General features: G+C 37.0%; 1 protein-coding gene across 4 annotated transcripts in view; it reads right to left on the bottom strand.

Moving 5' to 3' along the window:
• LOC111158506 (echinoderm microtubule associated protein like 4) overlaps positions 1-27459 on the bottom strand; it is a 196801-nt gene that overhangs the window by 132016 nt on the left and 37326 nt on the right. The window lies entirely within an intron of this gene.

The raw sequence follows: 27459 nt of genomic DNA, 5'->3' as shown, positions 1-27459 counted from the left end.
ATATATTCCCAACAATGTAGGTCAAACAATACCTAATTGCTAATTAAGACAATGCATATATGCACACACGAACATGACCAAACATACAGAAGTATATTTTAAGACTCCCCAGAGAGCTTTTTCTTTCATGAGCAGAAAGCTCTGTTTAGGTCTGTATTATGTAAATAACTTAATTCAAGCACAGTGAAGCCTAAAAGACAAATGTTAGCTTTCAAGTATCTAAAGTTACTACCTGAAAAATAGTAACCATCTGCTCCCACAGAGGGCCAAACAAGATGAAATATACTGGATGTATTAAATGAAGAATGCAGGTTAGGTAAGTTTGTGTGTGTGTGTGTGTATATATATATATATATACACACACACATACATACACACACACACACACACACACACACACACACACACACACATACACAGAGAGAGAGAGAGAAAGGTTAATTCTAGGAAGAATGAATCTTGACAATCAAGAACTGCTTTCTCTAAAAAATCTAATAAGACACTCAACTGCCTTGATGGGTTCAGCAGAATCTTGTATCAGTGTAGGAGGACTGAAAAAACTATCTTCTTTAAGACTGTATCCCTACAATTACAGAATTCAATTTGTTTGAACTAGCCTTATCTAATTAGCTAATTATGCTAAAGCTAGGAGAAAAATTTAAAAATACCACATACATAAGTATACATTGTATTAGCAAGTGGTAATATACTGCCTATTGCTTCTTAGAGCTCACAGGAGTTCCACAACAAACAGGAGTAAAATTCAGAGTAAATACACATATCTAGTCCTTGTACTTGATATCAAAGGTTTATAATATGCTTAAAATTGCAGGTAAACCATAAATAAGAAATTTACTCAACCCAAGTCACAGAATACCTGTCAGAATGCTGGTGGTAAAAATGAAAATTTACATGACAAAAATGTTTCATCAAAGTTGAAACTACAGTTTTTTCTCTATCTATTCCTGATGCAGAACTAAAGTCAATTTTTTATTCCTTACAAATTCTCTTCAGTTTCATCAATTTCAACTCTTAAGGTTGTATTAGAGGGATGGGATAAACTTTACATACGGCCAATTTCAGGCATAAGTAATAACATGTCACTGGGTTCAATAGCTTTCCTTGGAAAACAATTTAGTTGTCCAATATGGCATGGCTAAAAACAGTGGTCTGAAAACAAACCAATTAATTAATAGTTAATTATTATAATCTAAATACTGCACTTATTTTTTAAAATCTTGACAAACTATGTATACTAGCAAGTATAAAAATACATGAAATGGAAAAAGAACAGGAAACATATTAATAGTTATACTTATGCTGGAATCGTGGATGATTGTTTTTATAATTAAAAAAAAGGGGGGGTGGCGCCTGGGTGGCTCAGTGGGTTAAGGCCTCTGCCTTTGGCTCAGGTCATGGTCCCAGGGTCCAGGATTGAGTCCCGCATCAGGTTCTCTGCTCGGCAGGGAGCCTTCTTCCCCCCTCTCTCTGCCTGCTTCTCTGCCTACTTGTGATCTCTATCTGTCAAACAAATAAATTAAAAAAAAAACTTTGTAATTTAAAAAAAAAAAAAAAGATTTCTTTTTTCCTCTAAAGATCTTAGACTATAGCCAAAGTTTGGCCGGATATGTGACAAAGCAGGTTGAAAGTTCCCAACAGGTAAGTTTTCAGAGAGAAGATACAGTAATAGACATTCTTTATATTTTCTGATTATCCTCCAATGTGAAAGGATCAGAAGGAGAAATAATTTAAATCTGTATCTGATTATCTGCAACTTAGTTTTTAAAAAAAGATTTTACTTAATTAATTTGAGAGAGAGTGAGTGAGCATGAGGACGGGGGAGGAGCAAAGGAAGAAGTAGACTCCCTGCTAAGCAGAGAGCCTCAATGTGGGGCTTGATCCCAGGGTTCTGGGATCATGACCTGAGCTGAAGGCAGACGCTTAACTGACAGAGCCACCCAGGAGTCCCTGCAACTTGCTTTTGAACTCATCAGAAAATAAGACATATTGATAAATAAAGATGGGTTAACCTAACTATAGGAAAATGTTAATTATAGAATCTAAGTGATGGATACATAGGTGTTCACTGTTCTTTCATCTTTTTTGTAGAGTAAACCTTTTTCTTAGTAAAACAGAAAAACTATCTGAGGTAGACAAAATTCTCGAGGAAAAGATAAATTGCAAAGTACTCTGGAAGCTTTATAAGGAAATAAAAATATTACAGCAGCTGAGTTTTATGAAAAATCAGCTTAAATTATATGATTTTAATACTATTGTCTTAAAAAATTAAATTTTATATATACTGTGTGAATTTGCAGATTTTTAGATCCTGTAGTGTGGCTATTCTCCAAAGTTGCCCCCCCCCCCCCCCCCCCCGCCATCCCCTGCAGTATTCATGCCCTGGAGTAGCTCTCTCCTTTGAATCTGGTCTGGCTCCATGTCTTGCTTTTAAACAACAAAAGTTGCAGAAATTTCAAGATTAGATATTAATAAGTCTTGCAGATTCTAAGACTCTGGTTTCTTTCTTTAGAAGTACTGAGCTGCCATTTTAGAAGTTTAACCACTCTAAACCAACATGCTGGAGAGGCCACATATATGTGCTCAGTTTGACAGTCCCAGCTAAGCCCAGCCTGTCAGTCTTCCAGAAATCCACCAGACATGTAAATAAAACTGTCTGACCTTCTAGTTGAGTATCACCAAGTGACATTATGGAGAAGAACTGCCTTATTAAAGCTCCACCCAAATTTCTGACCCACAGTATTGGCAAGACAGAACAACATGATTGTTGTTTTAAGCCACTAAATTTTGGGTATTTTTTAAAAAACAGAATTAATGAGGAATCTTGAACAGTAACTATTTAGTCCAAATCCTTCATTTTTAAAAACTGATCGATTCTCAATGAACTGAAAAATAAAAAAGAACTCTAGGGGTACCAGTCAGTTAAGCATCCAACTCTTGGTTTCAGTTCAGGTCATGATCTCAGGGTCTTGAGATTGAGTCCCTCGTCAGGCTCTGGGCTGCTGAGCCTGGAGCCTACTTGGTATTCTCTCTCTCTCCCCGCACTGCCCACCCACACCCACCCCCCGCCAATCTAAACTCTAGGCTTAGCAGGCAAGAATAAAAAGATAAAGGATGGGGCGCCTGGGTGGCTCAGTGGGTTAGGCCGCTGCCTTCGGCTCAGGTCATGATCTCAGGGTCCTGGGATCGAGCCCTGCATCAGGCTCTCTGCTCAGCAGGAGGCCTGCTTCCCTTCCTCTCTCTCTGCCTGCCTCTCTGCCTACTTGTGATCTCTCTCTGTCAAATAGGTAGGTAAAATCTTTATTAAAAAAAAAAAAAAGATAAAGGAAAAGGCTAAATAGGAATATCTCTGCCTAGCTATTCAAATATATAAACCCCAGCATATATTAAAAACTCAACTAAGTAATAAATAGCAGACCATTTCTTAAACCATTATTTTTTTTTATACATTGGACAATATTTATAAAAGAGTAAATGTGTTAGATATAATTTTTGCTATTTAGTTTATACTGAATCTACTGTTTGACATTCTGTTAATGATCTGTGACTCCCACCTAAGTTGCTGTTTTAATAAAGAGGTAATAGAGAAGGAACTCAATCTAAGAAGAGAAAATGTTATAAGCCTCTACAGTTTGGTTTTCACTGACTCATTGGGAAAAAAATTCATGGATCACAAACTTGTGTGTGTTACCTACCACTTAACGCGATACTTGATGTAGGCAAAAAAAAACAAAAACAAAAACAAACAAAAACCCACCAAAGTTCTGTGACTATACACAAAATAGGTGCTTGATAAATGTTCATAGAATATTAAAAATCCTACATATTCAGCTTATAATTGTATGAGAGAACCTTAAGTTGGTGATCTAAAGTCATCAATACCCTTAATTTTATAGTAGTTTTAAGAAAAGGTGGGGTGCCTGGGTGGCTCAGTGGGTTAAGCCTCTGCCTTCGGCTCAGGTCATGATCTCAGGGCTCTGGGATCGAGCCCCACATCAGGCTCTCTGCTCAGCTCAACGGGGAGCCTTCTTCCCCCTCTCTCTGCCTTTCTCTCTGCCTACCTGTGATCTCTCTCTCTCTCTCTCTCTCTCTGTTAAATAAATAAATAAAATTTTAAAAAAAGAAAAGGATAAGTACTTTCTAATTGTAAAATATGAATTAAAAGTTCAATTCTCACATCTGTCATAAAACTAAAAATTTAGACAGTATTATCAATCACCCTTATCCATCTTTTCTTTTAAGATGCTTCTAGAATTTTTTTCATGCTAATAAAATGATCAAACTATTCTTTTCTTCCAGTAAAGGCAGCAAGGCAAGTTTCAAGAGAACAGGGAGACAGTAAGTTAAATTAACTAAATCGAAGCATCTATCTGTAACTGAAATTTCATTGTTTCAATGAGAACGTATATAACCTTCTTGGAATGGTTATATACTTGGAAATACCTAATAACGTTTTTATTTGCACATTTTTAAAAGCTTTTATTTATTTGAGAGAGAGATAGCAAGAGAGAGCACAAGCTGGCAGGGTGGGGGTGGCATTGCGGGAGAAGCAGGCTCCCTGCTGAGCAGGGAGCCCAATGCTGAGATGCAGGGTTCAATCTCAGGACCCTGGGATCATGACCTCAGAGCCAAAGGCAGACGCTTAACCAACTGAGCCACCCAGGCATCCCTTACTTGCTAGACCTGTCAAAATTAAAACACCTTTTTGCATGTCATATATAAAGAAGGGACTGTAAACTTTATTACAAAAGTCAAAGGACATTTATTTATCCATTGGTTCTGATACTTTCAAACTAACTATTCCAGTTAATATCGATGCAAGACTCCACCAAAGCCAACTTCCTCACTGTTCTGCAGGTAATGCTGACTCAGTTCTCTTTGTAGTCTGAAACGACTTCACCCACCTTCAGGACCCCACTACAGGTCTCACCTCTAAGAAGCTCTTACTTTTATTGAACATTGAACCTTTTCCTTCCTTAACTCTCATAAGCCTTACCTCCATCATGGCAGTACTTAATACCCAGTGGTATATTACTGACTTTTTTTCATGTTCTTATAGACTGTTGACCAAATATGACTGTAAGCCTCTTCATAACAGACAATATTTCATACTTTTCAATCTCCCACAGTATGTACTATGGTAGGTACACCAAGCACATTATAGACATCCCAATAAATGTTGAGGTGGATACTAAAAAAGAGTTATACTGTAGTTATGAAAAAAGCAGCATGCTCTAATGTATGAAGTACATGAGGGTATGAAAGACAGAAGTTTACATGGCCTCCTTTTAATTACTTCAAGGCGAAAGTCTCAGTTTTTAATACCTAACACTGTCCCAATATTTAAACATAACTGATTTTTAAGATAAACCTAAGAATTCTCCTTAACATGACTTTCTATCTACTGAGTGATATAAAATCTTATTTTCAAATAAACTTGTCTAAAAACTAGATCATCTTAAAGTGCTAGAAAGTAAAGAAGTTCTCAAAAAAAGTGATGGGGCTATGTCAAAAGGACACAGAAGCCAACTGAAAGAGCTCCCAATGGCCAAAGGTGGAACAATCTAAGCAACAAAATTAAGTAGTATTGTATTGTAACCCAAATTATGAGATAAATACCCACAAATCCACACTGATATAAATGGCTGAATATATTAAGTAATGGGGGAGAACAGATAAATCTCCTGTGAAGAATTCCACGTAAATTATGCAGACACACTGCCTTCAAAGAGGTAGAGCATAACTCCCCATTCCTTAAGTGTGCATAATGACTTCCTTCCAAAGAAACAGTACGGAAGGGTGGAGAGGAATAATTTCACAGTAAAGAAGTCTGAGAAGTATTACTTCAGCCAGGTGACTGGGGTCATTATCAAGTTATAATGTATCCAGTTAACATGTTACTACTATATACATGATATGCACCCAATACACACACACACACACACACACACACACACACATATATAACTACATATGATGTTATGAAAATGGTACTTAATCTTTGTGGTCTTCCTCTCCCAATCCATAACCTCAGTCTAATCATGAGAAGCATCAGACAAATTCCAAATAGGGACAACCTATGACATACCTAACCACTACTCTTCAAAACTGTCAAGGTCATCAAAAACAAGGAAAAACTGAGAAACTGTTAGAGCCAAGAAGAGCCTAAGTAGACATGATAACTGGGTGGGATCCTGGAATAGAAAAAGGACGTTAGATAAAAACTAAAGAAATCTGATAAACTGTGGACTTTAGTTAGTAATAATATACCAATATTGACTGTTAATTGTAACAAGTGTATCATACTAATATGTTAATAATGGGAAGAGCTCTAGGGGAGTGAAGGGGAAACATGGGAACTCTTGTACTACTCAATTTTCTGTAAATTAAAAACTGTTCTAATAGCCTATTAGTAAAAAAGGTCATTCTAAATTATTAAATAAAACAGTATAGTTTGCAGGAGAATGGGAAAAATGACGGTAGTACTCAAATGACTGAAGTTTAGAAAACAAACACTTATGAAGAAACATTTTGGAAAAGACTCACAAGACTTTCACAAGGTCCAATCAATTCATTACATCACCCCTAAAATGGAAAGAATATACCTACATCACAAGAGTGTTGTGAGGATTTAATGAGATCATGAATAACTGCTTTATGAATTATATAGCCCTATACAAATTTCAATCATCGTGAAAAGGAATATAACACATTCTTTTGGAAAAAAAGATGGGTGGGGCGCCTGGGTGGCTCAGTCATTAAGCGTCTGCCTTGGCTCAGGTCGTGATCCCATGGTCCTGGGATCAAGCCCCACATCAGGCTCCCTGCTCTGCAAGCCTGCTTCTCCCTCTTCCTCTTCCACTGCCTGCTGCTTCCCCTGCTGTGCTCTCTTTCTTTCTGTCAAATAAATAAATAAAATCTTAAAAAAAAAAAGAGAGAGATGGGCGTTGAAGGAAAGTTAAAGTACTATTCTGCTTTGCAGTATTTGTGTAAAAGAAAAAAGACACATAAAAAGTGAGTGTAAGTGCCTAAAATTGCTTCATGTTTTTAACTATGGAGAGCCTTGAATTTCCAAATAACTGCTTTTAATATCATATTAGCAATATTTTATTATTGTAATTTCTCTTTTTACAATCATATCATAATAAAGAAGTATTTTAAGTAATTAAAAAGAAGTAAGATTAATTTCTAGTGCCTGGGAACAGACACTTAGGGGATAAAACCATAGGGGGAGAAAAAGGAAGTGATTATAGTAGTTTCCCTCTTATCCGCAGTTTTGCTTTCTGCAGTTTCAGTTACTACAGTCAACCACGATCTGAAATATTAAATGGAAAATTCCAGAAATAAATAATTCGTAAGTTTTAAATTATGTGCCATTCTGAGTAGCCTGATGAAATCTCAGACTGCCTCACTTGGACCAGCCAGGAATGAGAATCATTCCTTCAACCAGCATATATCCATGCTGTATACATGCTACCCGCCTATTAGTCACATATCATAGCTATGTGTATATAAGAAAAAAAACATAGCATATATATGGTTTTGTACTATTCGTGGTTTCAGGCATCCACTGGGAGTCTTGGAACCTATCCCCTGAAGATAAAGAAGAACTACTCTACTACAAAGTCAGGATGGATCATTTTGGAGGGATGAGACTGACTGGGACAGGCATTATGTAGGAGCTTCTGGAGTGGCTAACAAAGTTCTATTTCTTGTTCTGGACTGAGATTACAGGGGCGCCCACTTCATAATAATTTACTAAGCTCTGTGTGTGTGTGTGTGTGTGTGTGTGTGTGTGTGTGTGTGTGTGTTATCTGTTTTAGCTTTATAATAAAAAGTGGGGGGAAAAGAGAAAGGAAATAGGCTTCCAAAACAAATACATTGTAAAAAGAACATTTAACAATCCAAATACAAAATCTTAAATAGAAATCTTAGTTCTTTTATTATAGAAATCAGTACCTCAAAAAACCCTTGGTTCCAAATGATGTGAGACAAAACTACTTACGCTTCAAAACAAGTATAAAAATGAATGTTTACCTCAAAATCTGAATCTCTGTCATTTACTAACCTTATATTCTTAAATCATAAACTTTCTATTCAGAAGATAAAATAAGATCTCCCTCCCAAGGTGAGTGGGAAGAATAACGGAATAAATACAAACATGGATCAAAAACCAAAGTGGTAAACAAATTAATTTTTATCTGTCCACTGAAGAGATGAACCAGAAAATCTGAATTGCCATCACAAAGCAGGCTCTTGCATACTACTATCTGACTTCAGAAGTTGTCAGCACTCATTTCCAAAGGACTCTCCATAACAAATCGGTATTGCAACATTTAAGTTAGGGAAAAGCCTCCTGCAAACAAGATAATATGTGATTGCCTAAAACACAGAATAATTAGAAAATGAGTAAGTCATCAGGAAAGCAAAGGTGAATTTACAATTTGTTTTATATATTGTGTCAAACTGAGAGAACTCATTTTTCAACTTCAACCAATCAGAACTGAGTCAAGTAACTAGAAAATGACCAAAAAAAGAACCTGTCATAGTCAAAACTTAAACCATAAAGTACTAAATTCAAAAATCACTTAATTTCAGGAAGGTTCCTCCAGCCCTTGATTAGAACTGTGTACAAACCAAAGTAATGTTTTTCCAATTCTGAGAAAATGGAAAGCAATAAATTAAAAAGTGATTCAGGTGAAGCTACAGTAAATAAGAACTGACCAATAAGAAAACAACTATTTTTAAAAAGAACAAAAAGTCAAAGAGCATAGGGTCCAAGATCTTTCCATGCAGAAGCAAACAACCCCAATACATTTCAATCACCCTTGAGATACTGTATTTTAAACATTACTTATGTGAAAATTAGTTATACCAGATATTTTTATATTATTATATATTTCAAGGTTGTATGTTTATACATATATTTAGTTACATATATCTTTAAAGTGTCGGTTATGTGTGACTATTACTCATATAAAACTTTCACAAAACATGTATATTATACGTGATATTATCAGGAAGTGTTATATATCCCAACTCAAAAATAGTTATTTCTTTTTAGAATGTGATCAATAATCATGCTAACATATGTTTACATTATTTTTATATAACCATACTGAAAAATAGCTATAAACGTATAGCTAATGTGTATGAACATTTATTCAGTGCTACATGTAGCCTTATTTAATCTTCACAAATTTAGCATTATATAAAACCGTATGAAACTGCCAATATGCAACTGTTTTTGACCTACAAAAACAGTATTTAAATTATCTGCATATTACAGATGTATAAATTAACCAAAGAGAGGTTAAGCCAAAGATTACATAACCAATAAATGGTAGCTTTGGAATTTGAACCTTGGCCTGTCTTTTCTTTTCTTTTCTTTTTTAAATTCCTGGGAGTACAGCCTACAGTTCTTTTTTTCCCCCAAATCATCTAAGTGATTCTGTCATTTAGTACCATGTAATAAATTCTTTCTGCTCAAACTAGCTAGAAAAGATCCTGGGTTTCTGCAACTAAATGTGATAAATAATGGTTCTATTTTTCCCAAACATAATTCATTAACTAATCCATCCTCTTCCCATTAATTCGAAATGTAACCTTCATCATAAGCCAAATACTTTATATATTTGAATCTGTTCTTTTTAAAAATATTTCCGTGTTTATTCAACTGCCAACACCACACTTTTTTAATTATTATAACTTTATAGTAATTGTTAGTATGTGTTTGGATAAATGCCCAGGCCTGTCTTGATCACTGTTCTATTCAAACTCACTAGTGACTATTACAATTCCCTGTAAGGAATCAAATTTTATTATTTGCCAAATTAAACAGAAGTTGATATCCCTCAAGTTAACGCAGGTAATACCCTCAACTGTTTCTTATATTAAACATGTCCACCATCGGCAAGCCCTTAGGCTCTGTTAAGAAAAAGAACTACTTTACCCAAATGATCAGAGAAACCATGACAAATAATAGAACAAACACGTACCATGTGCCTCTTATATCATGTACTCTAAGGACACATCACTCAGTATATGCGCCAAAAATACATTTCCTAAATCTAATCATGATGAAGAATCAGACAAAGCCACGTTGACAGACATCCTACAAAATAAATCCTCAAAAATGTTAATGCCATAAAAAGAAGAAAAAAAAAAGAGGACTCAGGAATGTTCAGTTCAAGATTAAGGAAAGCAAGAAGACTAAAGAAACAAAAACTTAGGGGCGCCTGGGTGGCTCAAATGGTTAAGCATCTGCCTTTGGCTCAGCTCATGATCTCTAGGTCCTGGGATTGAGCCCCATGTCGGGCTCCCTGCTCAGTGGGGAGTCTGCTTCTCCTCTACCTCTGCCTTTCCCCTGGCTTGTGCTCTCCCTCTCTCCCTGCCCCCCCATCTCTGTTTCTGTCTCTCAAATGAATAAATAAAATCTTAAAAAAAAAAAAAAAAACTTAAATGCAGTGCATGATCTTGGATTGGAACAGGAAAAAAATGCCATATGGAACAAACTGGTGAAATTTTAATAATGTCTACAGATTTTAAAATAATATTGTAATGTTTATTTCCCAATTTTGATCGCTATACTATAGGTGTGTAAGTGAATGCCCTTATTTTTAGGAAATGCACAATGAGGTACTTAGGGATGTATTTGCAACCTCCTTTCAAATGGTTCAGTAGGGAAAATATCTATGTAGAGAAAGAACAAAAGAGCATACATGGCATAACTTTAACAACCATGAGAGCGAAGAATATTCAGGAGTTCTCTTCTATACATTTGAATTTGTTGCAAAATAAAAGTTAAAGGGAAAAAGAAAGGAGAAGTAATGCATTTTAGAAAAAAGTACCATATGCACAAACACAGAATTCATGAAGTTTTTACTTTTATCCCACATTCTAAGACATATCAAAAAACAAGTACAAGATACGGTCTCTATTCTGAAGGAATTTTCCATTGAGCTGAGGTGACAAAAGCAAATATATTTTTTTAAATAAAAAATGTCATAAAGAAGGACAAGAATAGCTACCAAAAGAGCGACAGGCAAAAAAGTGCTAGGAATTTAAAGAGACAAAAGATCAGGATGGACAAGCATGGTCCCACTGAAAGAAAAGACATTAGATTCAGGTCCTGAAGTCTAAGTAAAGCCTGGCTAGACAGAAAAGAGAAAGAAGAACATTCCAAAGTAGAATATTTGTAAATAATGAATGAGTAATAGAGATTGATTATACAGTCTGTTAACAATGGAGAATGAAAATCAGGGCCAGAAAGGAAGGCTGCAGCCAAATTATGGAGAGCTTTGAATCCTACCCTAAAGAAAATCAGATTTTATACCACAGGCAATAGCCAACCACTAAATGATTCTGACATATTATTAATACAAATAATTTCTACATTTCTGTCTAGAATCTGACTGATTCACTCAACTTGACAATTCCTAAAAAGAACCTTCCCTTTTGTGCTAACAGATCTTTTGCTTCCTGCATTTGAAATGCCTGCTGACTCAGCAATCAGACAACAAAAGAAAATTAAAGGCATCCAAATCGGCAAAGAAGAAGTCAAACTATCACTCTTCACAGATGATATGATACTATATGTGGAAAACCCAAAAGGCTCCACTCCAAAACTGCTAGAACTTGTACAGGAATTCAGTAAAGCGTCAGGATATAAAATCAATGCACAGAAATCAGTTGCATTTCTCTACACCAACAACAAGACAGAAGAAAGAGAAATTAAGGAGTCAATCCCATTTAAAATTGCACCCAAAACTATAAGATACCTAGGAATAAACCTAACCAAAGAGGCTAAGAATCTATACTCAGAAAACTATAAAGTACTCATGAAAGAAATTGAGGAAGACACAAAGAAATGGAAAAATGTTCCATGCTCCTGGATTGGAAGAACAAATATTGTGAAAATGTCTATGCTACCTAAAGCAATCTACACATTTAATGCAATTCCTATCAAAATACCATCCATTTTTTTCAAAGAAATGGAACAAATAATCCTAAAATTTATATGGAATATAGCCAAAGGAATATTGAAAAAGAAAGCCAAAGTTGGTGGCATCACAATTCCGGAATTCAAGCTCTATTACAAAGCTGTAATCATCAAGACAGCATGGTACTGGCACAAAAACAGACACATAGATCAATGGAACAGAATAGAGAGCCCAGAAATAGACCCTCAACTCTATGGTCAACTAATCTTCGACAAAGCAGGAAAGACTGTCCAATGGAAAAAAGACAGCCTCTTCAATAAATGGTGTTGGGAAAATTGGACAGCCACATGCAGAAAAATGAAATTGGACCATTCCCTTACACCACACATGAAAATATACTGAAATGCCTGCTGATTCAAGGCATACCACACAGAATTTATATATTTATTTATTTATTTTTAAAGATTTTGTTTATTCACTTGACAGAGCACAAGTAGGCAGAGAGAGAGAGAGAGAGAGAGAGAGAGAGGGAGGGAGGAGGAAGCAGGCTCCCCGCTGAGCAGAGAGCCTGATGTGGGGCTCTATCCCAGGATCCTGGGATCATGACCTGAGCTAAAGGCAAAGGCTTTAACCCACTGAGCGACCCAGGCGCCCCCACACAGAATTTAATGCCAAACATTTATTAAATGCCTATTTGGAGTTAGACAAGCTAGGGAAGCAGACTCAGCACCAACCATATGGTCCCTAAAAAGGACTGTTTAATTCAACACCATTGACACCTATAATAGGTATTGGTCAAACAAATTATTATAGTTTTAGTGTATCTCTTCTCTTCACAAAAAATTAAAATGTAAACGTTTGCTGATAAGCTTCACTGTATGAAATAGATCTTTATTTTGTTAGTGTTGATTTGTCAACACTAGAAGTTTTCATTAAGCGTTTTAATTCAGAATCATATATCAGTGATCACATCTGGAAGTATTTTTTGTTAAACATAAGCCAAACTTACACTAAACTCATTCTACAAGGTCACGTTTATAAATGACAAATTGTATTCTAAGATGCCAATTTTGTAAATGCTACGTGAATCACCTTTTTTGAGAACCCTTCATTATATTTCCAACACCCTTGGCAGAGAATCAAATTACCTCAGCACCTAATACACAGAAAGAAAGGCCTAGAATCAAAGGGATTTTTTTTTCATGATTACAGAATGAAACCGCATTCTGTTTGAATATTTATAATTTCTAAAAGCATATGGTGTGGTAATGGGAAGAATTATAATATTAAAGGCTCTCATAATCTTGGCATTTCATGAATATCTGCTCAAAAAAACATTTACCTAGATTCATTGCTAACTTGCAACCGTACCTAACAATACTAATTTACTGTAAAGAATCATTAGAATTATTCCCCATTTCTGTTATCCTTGGTGGGGAAAAGAACAATTACAGCAAGCCATTCAGCAGGGGTAGCAAACTACTGCCCAGAAGCTGAATCCAATCCAATCACCTGTTTTTGTAGGGCAGCAAACTAAGAATTACTTTTTTACAATTTTAAATAGCTGAAAAACAAATTCAAAGAAGAGTTCTTAAGGACCCACAAAAATTATATAAAACTGTGTTCCTAAATAAAGTTTTATCAGAACACAGCTCTACCCATTCTTCTAGGTACTGTGTGGCTGCTTTATAAAATCAGTAGAGTTGAGTAATTCTGCCAGAGACCACGTGTCCCACAAAGCCTAAAATATTTACTATCTGGCCCCTTACAGAAAAAGTTTGCTAATACCTGCCACACAGCACAGCAGACAAGAGATTAAAGCCTTAGGCACTGAAATCCGACCAACCTAGATTCAAAACCCGTTTATGCCTCTAGTAACATAGCTTGTCTAGTGATTAAATGGCTCTACAACTCCAATTTCCAAATTTTTTAAAGACAGACAATAATAGTATCCACCTCATAGAACTGTTGCAAGGATTAAAAAGGATAAACACATGCAAAGTGCTCAGCACTACACCTAGTAAGTAGGAAGCACTAAATATTAGGTGATGTTATTTCATATTTTTTTTAACATTTTATTTATTTATTGACAGAGAGAGACAGCTAGAGAGGGAATACAAGCAGAGGCAAAGGGAGAAGGAGAAGCAGAATCCCTGTAGAACAGGGAGCCTGACGCAGGGCTTGATCCCAGGACCCTGGGATCATGACATGAGCCAAATGCAGATGCTTAAGGACTGAGCCACCCAGGTGCCCTGATGTTATTATATTTTTATTATTCTCATTATCGTAGAGTTGCAAGGGAATCTTTCCCTATCAAACTGCTGGGGTCCAGGCCTTCTTCTAATCATATACATATACACAGCACAAAAGTATAGCACCTATTCCTTTTCTGATTTTTTCCTTCTTTAGGTCCAGGAAATAAAAGTCACACAAAAACATGTAGAAAAGGCCTTTATAAAATACAGGGTAGCTATAAACTCTGGAAACAAATACAGATTAAAATGATTTACAATATTAATCTGTGATTCCAGACTTTATGGCTACCCTATACAATCGTTTCTATAGGAAATGATACCATTCCTTATACTACAAATAAAATCTACATAATGTTCAAGTGAACTATGTTATATTCACTTCAGTTACGGCTATGTTAAGACATTTGGTTTGCTCAATGATGACAAACCAAATTTATTCAAGTTCAGAAAAACTGTAATGTATATAATACAGATTCGAAATGTTTTCATTTTGGATCCTATGGTAAACAAAAAGGACTATCAAAGAAAAATTATGTCTACTGGACTATGAAGAAAAAAATAAATTTCCCTTTAAATGATATTTATGGAAAGAGTTATATCATACTTATAACTTAATTTTAAGTTCTTAAAGGTTTAGTAGTCACAAATTCAACTTCATAAACCAAATGGACATACACTGAGCCTAGCTATGTGGCCTTGAGCAAGCTATTCAACCCAAGCCTTCGTTTCCTCATCTATAAAATGGGACAATGATACTCTTTCATAAACCTTATTGTGAGAATTAAATGAGTCAATACATGTAAAGACTGGGAACAGAAACTGATACAGACTTGTGCTCAATAAATGTTAGTTACCAGAATTATATTTTCATTTAACTAAATCACCACACTTTTTTAAGTAGGCTCCACGCCCAGCATGGAGCCCAATGGAGGGCTTGAACTGACAACCCCAAGACTAAGACCCAAAATCAAAAGTCAGATGTGCAACCAACTGAGCCACCCAGGTGCCCCAAATCTCTACATTTTGATGGAAATGCCTTCAGTTAAAATTCCTAGCTAGCATGTAGCCAAGAAAAACCACCTGAATTAGCACAGATCATAAAATCTTCAGAAATTCAACTCTAATGATGGAAATTAGAATACAGGTATCCTTCACTTAAAAGGAAATTTACATGGACTTCAAATTTTTAACATGTCGTAACTCTAAAGACTGTGGTCCTCCAAACTTGACTTATACTATACCACTGCCATGTTGCTATTACAATCAACAGTTAGAGGATACAATTCACTTCATTCATCTGGGCCATCCCTAGGAGAACAGAGCAGGCAATCCATGGAGAATAGGGGAGGTGGCAAAGACCTGGACTAAAGGATGCAGTGGTAGTTTGTGGGTGGGCCATCATTTCCTGCCTGCTTCCTCTATACTTCCCTGCAAAGCACTGAAAATTTCAGTCCTTTGCCTTATTTGCTATTTTCTCCAACAAAGATTCAACAAAAGGCATGCCAATATTATTATGAGTGTCTGCAAAAACACTAAAAATGCCAAAGAAGATTTAAAACAATCCTTCAGGTATGGATTTAGAAATGTTATGATATTTAGAGCCAACCTGCTGAACTTGAGGATTACTGTCTCTACAAAGAAAATATGAGTCTAAATTAGAGTCACAATTTCTGAAACTATCTTTTCATCTGAGAAAATGCAAACAAAAAATTTTTTTGTTTTGATTCTGATGACCAGTAAATAAAAATAAGAATACATATTTGAAGGGTGCCTGGGGGCCTAGTAGGTTAAGCATCTGCCTTAGGCTCAAGTCATGACCTCAGGGTCCTTGGATCAAGCTCTGTGGCGGGCTTCCTGCTCAGCAAGGAGTCTTCTCCCTCTTCCTCTGCCCCCGCCAAGCTTGCGCCCGTTTGTGCTCATATAAATAAAATATAAATAAAATACATATTTGAATGAAGAAATTAAATTTGACAGCCACAAATTAACATTTATCTATATAAGCATTTACAGTGAATTCACAAAAGATTACTATTTCTAGCTAAGTGTAGAGCAAAGGCCGTAAGTAATGCCCTTCAAAAACTCCTTATTCATCTCTACACAATACTATATTTCTATTTTAAATATTAGTAACTTTATTTACCCAGCCATTTTTCATCCCATTAAGAAATGACACCCTGTCAAAATTGTTTTTTAGACTGACACAAATGACATTCCATGTAATCGTTATTATCTCGTAGAAAACAGTCTCCTTCCATGCTTCCACAAATACACTTAGATAATTTTTGTTTCCCTAACACATTCACCATGTGACTACTAAACGACAGACCTTAGATTTCCATAAGCTTGGGTCCTTCTTTGTCCCACCCATCCTCTCCCCTGAAAGGTTACTCTCCTTTCCAATGCTTTTCACTATGTCCTTTGTGATGCTGTTTCTTTTGTAAACTTCCCCAGTGCCCTTAACAGGACTTCACTCCACGCAACTTTCTCTATAACTCTCATACAACAGACTAGAAGATACCAGCAATTTATCTTCCTCCTATCATGCCACACACAGGATTACTCCAGAAGTCTCCTGTTACAACCTTTCTCTTTTACTTGTAATTAGGCTCTACCTAATCTTCATTATTATCATCAACCAACTTCCCAGTCACTCCCAATTTATACAGAATTTTAATGCCTGTTTTACTATCTTCCTTGCCATTTTGGTCATCATCAACCTGACTTTCAGATCCATCTGAACATCCTAAAACTGCTCTCCTCCTTAAAGATAAGATATCCAACTACAATGGTCTTTATCTCCAATGTTCACTCAAATAATCCACCTGTGTGACCCCTCTAGCCCTTATCACCCAGAACAGTTATGCATCTGAAATAAAATTCATTACTTTGACCTACAACCACCAGTTCTTATCCTTCAGCTCTTTCCCTTTTTTTCCCCTCACACTTTACTCTCTAGCCTCATGGAAACTTTGGTATTGTGCTCCTCCATCTTCTCCCTAATTATAAGCCTTGTCTTGGCTTCAGTTCTTTCCCCATCCAGACCAGGTACCCAAAATACATCCCCTTCAACACTCTCACTACATTACCTTCAATTTTTGGTCCCTGGTTCCTTTCACACCTTTTCTCCCTCTCTCTAAAGTTTTATCTTCCCAATACCAGCACACTGCAGAGAGCAGGCATGGAGGGGATACACACCACAGAGGCCACCACAAAATCCTCAGTCATCAAACTCATCTGAGTCCATTTCCCAAGCAAACTCCCACTCCCATTAGCCGCAGCAGCTATTTCAAATCTTCAGAATTCTCTTCCAATTTCCAACTCCACCACTTCTCATATTTTCAGAATGTGTCCTCACCTCCTCTTTCAAAAAGGAAAGAGCAGACTTCAGGTAGATTACTCCTCTCAAAACTGGCATCCCTGCCTCCTTTTCTCCAAACTCCATGAAACAGTTGTTTCTTTGGTTAAATACTCATCCTTTCTCAATGCTATGTAGTTCTTGTGTCCATTATACATGTCCTACTCGTCTCATATCTTACCTACCCACTGCTCACTTGTTCTGAGCATATATACATTCACATTTCTATCAATTCAAAAAATTCATGCTCAATTTTATGTCAGACCCCCCTCTACCTCCCTGAAGAAAACTCTGGTAGGAATAAGCTACAGTTGCTGTTTTGACATTTTCATTTTCTACTCACCACCTGTCCCACAGAAAACTGATCTCCACAGTTCCACTAAAATCACTAATAACCTAATTTAGTCCTCACAACAACCCTATGAACTAGATAGAAGTTCTATCCTCATTTTACAAATGAGGCACAGAACATTAAATAATCTGTGCAAGGACAGAAACTATTAATTGTGGGAGCCAGGATTTACACTCAGGCACTATGACTCTCTCTAGAGCCCAGAGTCTTAACCACTATCCTATTATAACTACATATATTCAAATTGCAAGCACATATATTATTCCTTTAATTCCATTTTACAAATCCTGGCTTGGGGGGCGGGTGGGGATAGGCACATCTTGAATTATTTCCAGAACTGTAATCTCTGTCAAGAGCTAATGATACACTTAATTAGGCTTAACTCACATTTAGTCACTATTCTGGTTCACTGGTTTGTTCTGAAGTGTCAGTAAATGATTACTTTCAAGTCTTTGTTTTTTAAGAAATATGCACTACTAAAATATATTTCCCAGGTATTTTTTTAAAGATTTATTTGTTTATTTGACAGAGAGAGAGATCACAAGTATGCAGAGAGGTAGGCAGAGAGAGAGGGGAAAGCAGGCTCTGTTGAGCAGAGAGCCTGACGCGGGGCTCGATCACAGGACCCTGAGACCATGACCTGGGCCGAAGGCAGAGGCTTAACCCACTGTGCCAACTAGGCACCCCCCCAGGTATTTTTTTATAAATATTTTATTTATTGAGAGAGAGAGAAAGAGAGAGAGTATGAGCAGGGGGAGTGGGAGAGGAGAAGCAGACTCCCCGCTGAGCAGGGAGCTAGACTTGGGGCTTGATCCCAGGACCTGGCGATCATGACCTGAGACAAAGGCAGATGCCTAACCGACTGACCCACCCAGGAGTCCCCCAAAAAGTATATATCTAAGAGATTTAAAATTACTAATTTATTGAAAGGATCTACAATTTATGTTGCGTTTATACTACTCACCTTCCTTTCTAAAGTCTACTGGGTTTTTTTTTTCCCATTTTATTTCTTTTTAAAATTTTTTAGAGTGGGGGAGGGCTGAGGGAGAGAGAATCCCAACAGGCTCCATGCCCAGCACAGAGCCCAATGCAGAGTTCAATCTCACAACACTGAGATCCTGACCTGAGTCAAAATCAAGAGTTGGATGCCTACCTGACTAAGCCACCCAGATGCCCGGACTTCTCACTTTTTAAAAAACATTATTTGGTTAAATTGAGATCTAAAATATATCTTCGCAAACAGAACTGTTATCACCTGCTGGCAAAGAGGACTAGAGATTTTATTGCCTATGTTTATCTGTTTTGGGTTGCCTTCACCATTGGTAATTTTTCTAGTAAGTTAAAAAGATATAATTTACTCTTTTTTTAAAAAAAGATTTTATTTATTTGAGAGAGAAAGAGTATGAGCGGGGGGAGGAGCAGAAAGTTCAGTATCAAATCTCTGATTCTGAAATTCTCAATTACTATATTCAACTTAATGAAAATATTCCATCTAAATGTAGTCAACATACGGCATGAAATATCACCAAGGGTTAAACAATCTTCAAAGATACACTTGTCTGCCATGAAAAAGGAGTAACTGCTCCTATAAAGTTTGGTTAATGGAATACTAGGTTCTACAGAGAATTCAGTTACTGAAAAATAATTAACTTTAATAACACTTGGTGCAATAAAGATTGGAGGGAAAAAATCTCCAATGACCTAATGCTCCATTTCCGTCCAGGCTTCCTGTAGTAAATGTATAATGTTGCAATAAAACTCTTTGAAAAATGAATCATCTTGAACCAAACATAATCAACAAGATAATGATTAACCAAAGGCTGGCACAAATCCTACCAGAGTAATATATTGCAAATTCAGCCTCTTGAAAGATAACTCATGTTCAATGCTAGTATCTCAGAAATGTAAGACAATGACTGGGTCCATGCAATATGACTATGTATTGACACAAACATATGTAGAACTACATTTAAAATCTTCCTGTCTTAAATTTTTATAATTCTCATCATTTACCCACAAAACTAACAAATGGGCTTCATAGTGTCGTATCTACATTGCTCACTTTCCACAAAACTCCGGAAAATTACTTCCTAATGTTTACTACAACTTATGTGTTTCTGTTTATTTTAGTAAGTCATAAAAACTGAGCATGACTTGTTAGGCACCATATTACTACGAACACTGTATCCTTTTAAAAATGTAATAATGTATTGTCTTTCACAAAATTAAATGGGTAAATTATCATGTAGGGCACATGCTCTAATGTTTTAGATAGTAGCACAACGGAGTTATCCTATACCTTCTTACTTCAGAACAATACAAATCTACCAAACACTAATGCAGGTTAGGAAAACCTGGCTAAATTAGGGCGGCCACAAAACAAGGCTAAGTTAGCTGGATCCTAAAGGACTGAACCTAGAAGTCTGACCTCAGAAGCACAGTTTCAATAACCAACGAGCTACCTAACCATGTAACTACTTGGAGAACTAATTATTTTATTATGTAATATTCAAAACTTAATTGGGAAGTAAAGCAAAGTCTTAAACCAACAGTGCTGTTTGTTATTGTTTGTAAAGAAAAATAGGAACTGTAATCCTTGTCTCATACCCAATACAGAAATCAATCTGAAACGTTAAAGTAAAAGCACTAGCCACAGGAAACAAAAGATAAATTAGACTTCAACAAAATTTTAGAAATTCCTACTAACCAAAAGACATCCTTAAGAAAACAACTGGGCAAGCTGCAACCTGAAGGAAAATATTAAGGGCATATGCAGCTGACAAAGGATTTATATTCATTGCACTTAAGTTCAACAAACAATAAAAATATAAATAATCCGATTGAAAAAATGTGAGGTGAAAAATATACACATACATTTTTGTCTAATCTCATTTCAAAGGACTTGATTTTCTTCATAGACGGAAGGATACTCCAGTTTCAAATAAACCATTCACATTCGAAAAGTTTATGATAACCATCTCTATGGGTGCATTTATACAGGATATAAAAATAAAGCATTATAAATAGGATTTAAAATGAGCACATGAATTGCCTTGAAAATGGTAATAGAGAAATTCTACAAAAATATGACAATAAAGATCAACACATTAAACACATTAAAAAGAACAATGCGTATAATGGCTCTTAACAAATAACAAAAGTGAAAAAAATGAAAACAAAGTATATCAACAATGACCCTTTAAGAAATCTCAGAGATGAAAGAACTTGAGAAATTAAACCATTTTCGTGCTTATGATAGCAGTAGATTACCTTTGGGCCTAAAAAATAAGTTGCAAGAGCAATTTCTTTCCTAAGAAATCTTTCCACTCTCAGTCTAAACAATTACACAACAGACATAACTCTAAAATACTTTTCCTCTTTTTATTTATTCTTCATCCCGAAACCTTTTATTAGTTTTTTCTTTAGTAAATTATGTGCACATTATGTGGTATTTATTATGAAGCATGCTGTGATGTAGCCCATGAAGAAGACTAAAGTTTAGGGTGCCTGGGTGGCTCAGTGGGTTAAAAGCCTCTGCCTTCGGCTCAGGTTATGATCCCAGAGTTCTGGGATCGAGCCCTGCATCGGGCTCTCTGCTCAGCAGGGACCCTGCTTCCTCCTCTCTCTCTGCCTGCCTCTCTGCCTGTCAAATAAATAAAATCTTAAAAAAACAAAACAAAACAAAACAAAACACTAAAGTTTAGATAATGAAGCCAAAAAGGCAAACATGTCAATTCTCCCAGCTTCCTAGCTATGCTCGCCACAGTCTTGGAGCCTGCTAAGCAGTTTTACTACCATTGTGTTTCACCTCTCACTTCTCTAGATTAGCAAAATCCTGAATGTTTTTTACACATGTACCAAGAATCTCAGGGTCAGAGTGCCTGGGTGGCTTGGTGGGTTGAGCCTCTGCCTTTGGCTCAGGTCATGATCTCAGGGTCCTGGGATCAAGCCCCGCATCGGGCTCTCTGCTTGGCAGGGAGCCTGCTTCTCCCTCTCTGCCTGCTGCTCTGCCTACTTGTGGTCTCTCTCTTTCTCTCTTCTCTGTCAAATAAATAAAATCTAAAAAAAAAAAAAAAGAATCTCAGGGTCTTCAGATAATGACTAAAGAAAACTGAAAACAATAGTGGAACCAACTATTTTGAAAACACTGAGACAACAGCAACCACTTTCTAGGCTTTTGAATTCTTGTAGAAGACAATTACTCCAGAAAAATACACTTATATTTTAATATGTAAAGTTTCCTTATTTCTCATCCTACCCTTCATGTTGTTATAAAAGTGACAAGAGAGGACCAAGATCTTTGCCTTAAAAGCGTTATTAGATTAGAAGTACTGGAAATGGTCAGAAGTCAATCATAGATTTCTTAAGACAACAGAGAAATTTCCACTGAGGTATAAGACCTAGACTCTTAGGAAAGAGACACTCAGTTGGGAGTTTCAAAACTCAATTTGAGATGGTGATAAAACAAGCAAGTGGCAACGAAAACTAGAGTGAAGGAAAAGAGAAGTGAATGTGATACAAATAGGTAAATAAAAAGATCTAACAGTAAATCCATAAATTAAATGATTGTAAATAGATTCCATTTGGCATTGCTTGTCCAACTCATAACTCCCCCAAGTGGCCATGTGTGTTCCACCCTTTCCCCTCATTTGAAAAACTACTCAATTCCCCTCATATTATTCTAAACAGGGTTTCCAACTGAAAACTGTTACCTTCCTACATGATGGCCTTGCCCTTCCTACACCCAATGAGTAGTTGTGGGATTAAAAACTGGATGTGAGCAGTTTTTACTCAGTTTACCACTGAAAGAAGTTTACCACTTCTTTCACCACTACTATCCAAACCCCAGTTGTCAACATCTTTCACCAGTAATCCTTCAAGAATCCCCTAAGATCTGAGGCTGTAGGGGTCTAGAAGGAAGAGACTTTCTTTCTTTCTTTCTTTCTTTCTCTCCCCCCACCCCATTTATTGACTTACTTATTAGGATTATATTCCCTATGCTGTACCTTTCATTCCTGTGACTTACTCATTTCCTAACAGGAAGAGTTCTTTTAAGAGGAATCTTTCAGCTTTCATTTAACAAAACCTGTTGCTTCTTTCCTGTATTTCTTTTTTTTTTTTAATCTTTTTTTTTTTATAGCTGTGTGTGGTTTTTTTTTTTTTTAAGATTTTATTTATTTATTTACGAGAGAGAGAGCACGAGCACAGGCAGACAGAGTGGCAGCAGAGACAGAGGGAGAAGCAGGCTCCCCGCTGAGCAAGGAGCCCTATGTGGGACTCAATCCCAGGACGCTGGGATCATGACCTGAGCCAAAGGCAGCCGCTTAACCAACTGAGCCACCCAGGCGTCCCCCTGTATTTCTTTTTTAAGATTTTATTTATTTATTTGACAGAGAAAGAGAGATCACAATTAGACAGAGAGGCAGGTGGGGTGGGGGGGAGCAGACTCCCCGCTGAGCAGAGAGCCCAATGCGGGGCTCCATCCCAGGACCCCAAGATCACGACCTGAGCCGAAGGCAGAGGCTTAACCCACTGAGCCACCCAGATGCCCCCCTTCCTGTATTTCTAAATTTAGAATGAAACTATGAATTTCGGGGTGCCGGGTGTTTCAGTTGGTTAAGCGTCTGCCTTCGGCTTAGGTCATGATCACAGATTCCTTCGTTCGAGCCCCATGTTGGGCTCCCTGCTCAGTGAGGAGTCTGCTTCTCCCTCTCTCTCTGCCTCTCCCCTGGCTCATGCACACACTCCCTGTCAAATAAATAAATAAGAAAAAAAAAAAAAGAACCACAAATACTGATTCCATTTATAAGACACACCACAGAGGGGCGCCTGTGTGGCTCAGTGGATTGGGCCTCTGCCTTCGGCTCGGGTCATGATCCCGGGGTCCTGGGATCGAGCCCCGTGTCGGGCTCTGCTCGGCGGGGAGCCTGCCTCCACCTCTCTGCCTGCCTCTCTGCCTACTTGTGATCTCAGTCTGTCAAATAAATAAATAAAATCTTAAAAAAAAAAAAAAAAAAGACACACCACAGAAAAAAATAAAGCCCAATTTTTTAAAAAAAGATTTTATTTATTTATTTGACACAAAGAGAGAGAGAGAAAGAGCACAAGATACAGAGGAAGAAGTGAGTGGGGAGCCCCAAGCAGGGCTCAATCCCAGGACCCAGGGATAATTACCTGAGCTGAAGGTAGACACTTAACCAAGTGAGCCACCCAGGTGCCCCTGAAGCCCAATTTTGATTTTTTAATGTGTCTTGTGGTTTTGGTGACCAAGAAAATGGACTAACTGTTCTCTTATACTTCTATAATTAAATGAAATTTAATGACTGAATTTTTCATAAAGCACTCATTCTCTAATACTCAACATAAGAGAATAGGAGCAAATGGAAGTACTGTGGTATACTGGATTTTTGAAGGCATAAAACTTGCTTCATTACACCAACTGTATGATCTCAAACCAACTTTCTTAAATCTTACAGCTTCCTCATTTATAAAAATAAAGATATTAATGCCTACTCTAACTCCTAAGATTGTTAGTGAATCAAGAGATCATATTCTTGGGGCACCTGGGTAGCTCAGCGGGTTAAAGCCTCTGTCTTCAGCTCAGGTCATGATTCCAGGGTCCTGGGATGGAGTCCCGCCCGGAGCCCCACTTCGGAGCCCCACTTCGGGCTCTCTGCACAGCAGGGAGCCTGCTTCCTCCTCTTTCTCTCTGCCTGCCTCTCTGCCTACTTGTAATGTCTGCCCAAAAAAAAAAAAAAATCTTTAAAGAAAAAGTTTTAAAAAAAGATCATATTCTTGAAAGTAATTTTAAAAAAATAAACTCTAAAATAGAAATATAAAATATTAACTAAAATATAAATAATCATTGAAACATATCATTTTCTGTCTACAAAGCTTTAATTTCCTCTGCACTGTTTTTCAAATGTAGAAGAGAATTTTACTGAAATCTTTGCTATACATTAGAGTAATCAAGACAGTGTGTTATTTCCTTAATAATAAACATAGCAATCTATGGAACAAAATACAGAGTCCAGAACAGAGCGACACAAGTGGTCTACTGCTTTTCAGCAAAAGTGCACCAAGGCAAATCAATCCACAAAGGTAAATCTTTTCAATAAAATGGTGCCAGAACAAAGAAGTATCAATGTACAAATCTCACCTCATCCTATACGTAAATATTAATTCTCAAGGGATTACAGACTTAAAAATAAAAGCTGAAACAATAAACTTCAAGAAGAAAATAACAGGAAAGAAACTGTGACTAAGAAATTTTTATTCATGCGGCGCCTTGGCAGCTCAGTTGTTAAGCGTCTGCCTTCACTCAGGTCATGATCCTAGGGTCCTGGGATCAAAACCTGCATCCGGCTCCCTGCTTGGTGGAAAGCCTGCTTCTCCCTCTCCCACTCCCCCTGCTTGTGTTCCCTCTCTCGCTAATTGTCTGTCAAATATATAAAATCTTAAAAAAAAAAATTTGTTTGATTTCTGCCTGCAGTTCTAGCACAGAACTCCTAAAACTCTTAGAATTTTCTAAGTGGTAGGGGTGGAAAGAGAACTTTTCAACCATACCAGAGTTTATGCTAATGGGGTAACTTTGGAGAATGGGTGCTGATTACCAGAGGAATCAACCAGGTGATTAGAGAGCTGGAACTTTCAGCCCCTCCCTCTAAACCTCTGGGGAGGGGAGAAGGTCTGGCAGTTGACCTGTCACCACTGGTCAATGATTTAATCAATTGTGCCTATGTAATGAACCTAAATGGTATTCAAATGTTCTATGTAAGAACTCTAAATGATGGGGTTCAAAGAGCTTCCACGTTGGTGAGTACATCAAATTGTCGGGAGGGTGAAACTCCCAGAGACGGCAGGGAAGCTCCACACCTCTTCCCACATACCTTGTCTGGTGCATCTCTTCCATTTAAATAGTTCTGAGTTGTATCTTTATAAAAAAAACAATAATGGTCTAAGTAGTGTTTTCCTGAGCTCTGTGCATCATTCTAGCAAACTGCTAAACCCAAGGAGGGGACCATGGGAATCATCCATTTATAACTGATCAAAAGTACTTGAGGCCCAAACTTGCAACTGGAATCTGACACGGGAGGCGATCCTGTGGGACTAAACCCTTAAACTGTAGGATCTGCACTAATGCCAGGCAATCCGTGTCCGAACGGCCTGGTGTGGAGAACCCACACACGTGGCGTCAGAAGTGTCATGAGTGGAGGAAATAAAGTTTTTGGAATCTTTGTGGCCCTGGATTAAACAAAACTTTCTTAGGAATAGGACCCCCAAAAAAGCACATATATTATAAAAAAGAAAAAAATGATAAATTGAACTTCATGAAAATAAACTGGTAAGTTGGATTTCACCAAATAAAAACCTTTCACTCCTCAAAAGACACTGTTAAGTAAATAAAAGTTCCGCCACAGTCTGGACAAAAATACCTGCAAAGACAACCCAATTTTTAAAAAATGAGAACCATATATGGAAATTCATAAAGTAGATTAGTGGAAAAGAGATTTGTGGTTGCAGGGGCAATGGGGAGATACATACTCAAACGTTCATAGCAACTTTATTTGTAATAGCCCAAAACTGGTAACAAATGAAATGCCCATCATCTGGTGAATGGATAGACTAATTGGTGATATATTCATACAATAAAGTGTTACTTGGCAATAAAAAGGAACAAATTACTGAAACATACAACATGGAAGAATCTCAAAAGCATTTTGCTAAGGGAAAAGCACAAAGACCACAGATTTTAAGGTTACAGATATACGAAATTCTAGAAAAGATAATACAGTGATAGAAAGTAGATCAGTGGTTGCCAGTAACTGGGGGTAGAAAGTACTACTGCAAAGAGGTATGAGAAAACTTTCTGGGATAATGGAAATGTTTTATATCTCAGACTGTTGCAATGGATACCCAACTACATAAAATTTTCAAGGCCTACTGTGCACTTAAAATTAGCATATTTTATTACAGGTAAAGCATAGTTCAATAAAGCTGATTTAAAAAAAAAAAAATCTCGAGCCACCAGAATGACAGTTAAGCAACTGACTCTTGGTTTTGGCTCAGGTCATGATCTCAGGGTCATGAGATCAAGCCTCCATCAGCCTCCCCGCTGGGTGTGGGGCTTAACTGAAGTTCCCCCTCTCTCTCTTTCCCCTTCTGCCTCTTCCCCCAGCTTGCTCTATCTCTTAAAAAAAAAACAAAAACCTGACAAAACTTATATTCTTTTTCACTAAAATCAAGATATGATAATGAGGTTTCTGTGATGCTTTAAAGAAATGACTGTGAGAATTTGTTATCAAGTGTATTTTAGAGTCACCTGGTTGGCTCAGTCCGTAGGGCATGCAACTCTAGATCTCAGGGTTTTGAGTTTGAGCCCCACGCTAGGGGGGATTACTTTTTCTAAAAAAGTAGAGATTACTTTAAAAAAAAGTATTTTATTTGGTAACAAAAATGTCATATAAATTCCCAAAGGATCAGAGTACACTCAGTTTTGAAGGAGTCCAATAAAGTCTTGACAAAATAGCAGACTGG

The sequence above is a fragment of the Enhydra lutris genome, unplaced genomic scaffold (assembly GCF_002288905.1).
Source record: "Enhydra lutris kenyoni isolate GAN:26980312 unplaced genomic scaffold, ASM228890v2 scaffoldscaffold59, whole genome shotgun sequence".
NCBI lineage: Eukaryota > Metazoa > Chordata > Mammalia > Carnivora > Mustelidae > Enhydra > Enhydra lutris.
Note: the sequence above shows the minus strand (reverse complement) of the source record. Positions and strands in the feature narration are given on the sequence as shown.